Below are 5209 nucleotides of genomic sequence, written 5' to 3'. Positions count from 1 at the left end.
CCAGAGCAGGTCTAGTGATATACATCCTCCAACTAGGCCCCACCTCCTACAGTTTTGACTACCTCTTGATAGTCCATTGAATTATCAACCCATCAATGTATTAATCTACTGATGAGATCAGACATAATGGTCCACCCCCACTCCCTGTATTCTAAACATTGCTGCATTGGGGATCGCATGAACCGTTGGGGACAATTTCATATCCAAATTATAACAGGAACTATCTGTTACATAATGTGTAATGTGAGGTTGGAGTTGTGCCGGAGTGAGATGAGATGATCTTGAGAGGTACACAAAAGTTTCTCTGGATGTTCCTTACATTGTGTTATGGAAACTTTAAGAGTGGGTGAAGCTTTGCCGCATCTACTGCGAGAATGAAGACCATTCTCAGCAATCAGCCTGTTGACAGTTCAGAAAATGTCAATATTACTCTGAAGGGACACACAGTAATTGTGAAGGGCCCAAGAGGAACCCTCTGGAGGGATTTCAATCACATCAATGTGGAACTCAGCCTCCTTGGAAAGAAAAAGAAGAGGCTACGGGTTGACAAATGGTGGGGAAATAGAAAGGAACTGGCCACTGTTCGCACCATCTGATCCAGCCCAACTGATCATGTACAGAATATGATCAAGGGTGTTACATTGGGCTTCCGTTACAAGATGAGGTCTGTGTATGCTCACTTCCCCATCAACGTTGTTATTCAGGAGAATGGGTCTGTTGTTGAAATCCGAAATTTCTTGAATGAAAAATACATCCACAGGGTTCGGATGAGGACAGGTGTTGCTTGTTCAGTGTCTCAAGCTCAGAAAGATGAATTAATCCTTGAAGAAATGATATTGAACTTGTTTCAAATTCAGCCGCTTTAATTCAGCAAGCCACAACAGTGAAAACCAAGGATATCAGAAAATTTTTGGATGGTATTTATGTTTCTGAAAAAGGAACAGTTCAGCAGGCTGATGAATAAGACCCAAGAGTTGTCCAGTCACAGAAACACGTTCTGGAGTCAATTTGATATTTCAGTGATGCAATAAAAGATCTCTATTGACTTTAAAAAAAAAGAGTGGGTGAAATAAGAAGTCTCTCCAAATGATGAATTTTGTTTAGAAATTTAGAGGTAAATATTCAAAGAAGAATGATAAGAGACAGCTAAGAGTTATTTGAATTTTTTTATAATAAGCTTTTGGAGTTCCTTAATTGAAAAAAACTATATATTTTATGCTATGATAAAAAGCAAAGAAATAAAAAAACATTCATAATTTTTAGAGAGGATGTGAATTATTTTATGGAAAGAAAACTGGATAAAATGAAATGAAGCATATCTGCAAAGACTGCCAATTGCCCATCATAACATCCATTCACCTCTTCCTCCTTAATAATGGAACCTCAATATTTAGCAGGGCACATTGCTTTTCAGGAAGTATTTTCCCAGCTTCCCTTCAAACTAGATGGGGCCAAATTATTCTGGCCAATGGTGGATTCAAGATGGCCACAGATTCTTTGGCCCTCCTTCAACTGAAAGATGGTCTATAGCCCCCACCCCCTTTGTATTGGTCAGATGAGAAACACAAACTATACACAGAGGCCATGCACAGATGTCCTAGTTAAGAGTCCCAGGTGAGCTCTCCACTGACAGCCAGTTATGTGTGGAAAATGTCATAGACATCCAGCCCAACTGAGCCTTCAGATGACACAGCTCCATCTAACTGTAACTGCTTCTGAGTGACAACTTCCCAGTTGAACACAGTCCAGCCACAGAACTGAAGATAATAAGAAGGCTAAGCCATTATGTTCTGGTACAGTTTCTACACAGCCACAGGTAGCTAGCTGGAGTCTTTGTGGTAGATGGCACTGTTGTTTTCATTTTTAATGTCTTTCCTTGGAGAGGATTATACATTCATTCCTATCGCCACATTACATACAATGCCTCCCTCTAGGAGAAGTATTCCCTGCTTCTCAGTTAATGTAAGTCTAGTCACATGGTTGGCTTTGGTTAATGGAATATGAGCGCAAGTGACAAATGGCCCACTCAAGTAGATACTTTAAGAGAAATTGCGTAGATCTGCCATTTCCTTCCTGTCATCAGACTGAAGGCTGCTCTTCAGTTTGGGTTCCTGTCTGAGTTTTCTGAAGTTGATCAAATACCATTGAGTAGGTGGCTTAAATCGCAGAAATGTATTTCCCATAGTTATAAAGAACAGAAGTCATACATCAAGGTGTCCTCAGGGTTGGTTCCTGCTGAGAGCCACGAGGGACGGATCTGTTCCAGGCTTATGGAGGCTCACCTCTCCCTGACTTCATTCTGCACCTGTGTCCTAATTTCCTCTTTTTATAAAGATATCAGTTACATTGAGTTGGGGCTGTTGATGGAATTTAATTATTTCCTTCAAGACCCCGGTTCCCTAATATGGCTATATACTGAGGTATTACATGAATTTTGAAGGGACAAATTCAGCTTACAGCAATCCTCAAATAGGAGTAAATATGGAATAAAGTGAGGGGAAAAAAAGACATTGTAAGCCCCTAATATTTTGGAGTTTCTTGTTTCAGTTTAGTGTAGCATAAGATAATCAGTACAGTCTGGTAAAAAGATGAGCACATTCTTCTGTCCCTCTTCTTCCTTCATGTTGCTTGGGATGTGGACAAGAAGGTTGACATTCTTAGCTTGCACTGTGAGGTACATGCTAAGGATGGCTGCTATGTTTACTGTCTTGCCTACATGGGAAAAAGAAACTTCTATCTAATTTAACACAGAAGGGAAAGATAGGACAAAACTTCCTTAATTAGGATTGTGCTTCAGAGAGCTCTGATTGGACAAGGGGTGTGGGGAGAGGCAAACAGGTAGGGAAAATGCAAAGAGAGGATAAAGAACTCCCTTGTTGTAAATTTGTCTGTAAATTACAGTGGAACATGTGTATTCTGAGGGTTCTGCATCTGTGGAGTCTGCCAATCTAGGATTGAAATATTTTGAAAAAATAATTATGTCTGTTTTCAAACAGGTACAGACTGGTCTTGTCATACTCATTAAACAATACAAAATAATTTATATAACATTTATACTGTAATAGTACTATGAGTGATTTAGAAATGTATCCAAAGTATATGGAAGGGAGTGTGTAGCTTATGTATATACAACATTTTATATGAAGATGTTAGCTTAAGCAGATTTTGGTATCTTCCTGGGGGTCCTAGAACCAATCTCCCATGGTTTCTAACAGATGATTGTGAAGCCAGATTTAAAGTTAGGTAGTCAGTGTAGTTAGGTAAATTGGGTCTAATATCGAGTGAAATCTAAAATGGAGGCCATGCCCGGAATGACTCAGGGAAACGCAGGACAACTCATGGAATGTTAATGAAGTCCTGAAAAGGCCCTAGGCCAAAGTCCACCTCAAAGAAATGTTAATGGAGCTCAGAAAACAGCCCCAACAGACTTGGAGATAGCCCATCCCCAAAGGTGCTGACTCAGAAGTCCTTCCTGACCAGATTACTTCTTTGGCCCACCTGTGTCCCACCCCTCTTCCAACCTACATTCCATCACCAAAACTATAAAAAGGGGAAAGAACAGCCCTTCCACGGATTCCACCTCTTGGGTCCCCTTCTTCCTCCGGGAGAAGTCTTTTCTGCTGTCCTTTAATAAATTTCTAATTTCTACTCTGACCTTGCCTCGGCGTGTGCTTTCTGGTGTTATTCTTCAACATTGGGGAAGCAAGAACTCGTCACCGGTCAACAGCGGTTTCAATTGTATAATTCAACGTCTTATAAAAGACAGCCTTGTAAATGGGATTGTTGAGTAATCCCAGCAAACACAAGGTACACTAGAATCAGATATGGTCCCATGCCATTTTGTCATTCCCGTTTTCAAAAAGAGGAAGAGATATTGTGCAAACTATTGAATTATGGGCTTTATTTTATTTCCTGGAGTTCCAAGAAGAGGAAGTGGTTGGATCATCACTGGGGAGGCCTCATTTCCTAATGCGACAGATATATTAGACTAGGGTGCCAGGGCAGATGTGGTTGTGTGTACTTTGAAACTAAAGTACTGCATTTGAAAGGTTTCCAAGATGTCTCCATAGATCAGTTAGAGGAACATCCGTTGGATAGAAGATGGAAAGGGTGTGTGAAGGAGAGTTTCCAGCACGCTAGCTCTCCCTCATCCCTTGTCATGGAGCCCTCTCCATGGTAAGGGTTGGCTCCCCCTTGTGGTTGAAAATGGTTGATACTTGCCATGTGTGTAGACGGGGGTCCTCCTCTGGGAGCTTCCTTTCAGTAGTCAGGAAGCTTCTACCCCACACTGTGATAACAAAACTTTTCTCATATTTTATTGACTTCCAACCAGATTAAGAGTCCCTCTCTGGGTCAGTTTCTCTGCCCAAGGGAAAAGAATTTTAGCTTAGCTTAAGGCTGATTAACTAGGGCCTGAATTGTCTTTCTCCAAAAACATATTGGCTTCCTGGAGTCAGAAGGGTGTGATTATATTCATATATATGCATTTCTCAAAAATATAAGTAACAAGAGAAGAGGGAGTGTATATTTGGTAGGCAAGCACAATATTCACCATTATTGGTTTTGAGAATGAGTTTCTTTAATTCTACCATGTAAAAATTTAAATTTTGATGAGATAAACATTCAGGTAGATTTATTAGGATTATTTCAGCCACAAAATACACTACAGTTAATTAAATGAGCAAACCCAAGGGGTAGAATTGTTTAGTATTATCTATTTTGTAGCTGAGACATCTTGGCCCAAAATTATGATTTTGGTTTAATTATAATCTAAGTTAACACTCTACCTGATTATAATTGACCAATATGTTTATCTTCTTTAAAACATTAGAAGAGGATTATGTTTTCAGTCTGGATAAGAATGAAAACGATTCTTTTTTAATTATAGGAGAGCGCATATCTAGTTTATCTAAAGATTTGTATCAAATTGCTGTGGTATGAATTTAAAAGGAAGTTTTTGGAATGCAGTCCTTTAAAAACGCCATTTGAAACATTACTTTGGATTACTTAAACTTCAGTGTTGTTCTCAAGGTGATAAATACAAAAAAGTCTCTTGGAAGGTCCTTAAGTGTCTTGGAACATTTTATGAGAGAAAGATTCTATTAAGAAAATGTCCTGAGTGGCTACTGTGTTTAGCCTGTTCTTTTGTGTTTCTTTTTAGGACAGTACTGGGGTCTGAACCCAGGATAGCACACATGCTAGTCAAACA

The 5209-nt window shown here is 39.5% G+C and overlaps 1 pseudogene; it reads left to right on the top strand.

Moving 5' to 3' along the window:
* The first annotated feature begins 374 nt into the window (after positions 1-374).
* Positions 375-964, top strand: LOC143390989 (large ribosomal subunit protein uL6 pseudogene; annotated as a pseudogene).
* The last annotated feature ends 4245 nt before the right edge of the window (positions 965-5209 follow it).

The sequence above is a fragment of the Callospermophilus lateralis genome, chromosome 2 (assembly GCF_048772815.1).
Source record: "Callospermophilus lateralis isolate mCalLat2 chromosome 2, mCalLat2.hap1, whole genome shotgun sequence".
NCBI classification, from domain to species: domain Eukaryota; kingdom Metazoa; phylum Chordata; class Mammalia; order Rodentia; family Sciuridae; genus Callospermophilus; species Callospermophilus lateralis.
This window is presented reverse-complemented; position numbering and strand designations above follow the sequence as displayed.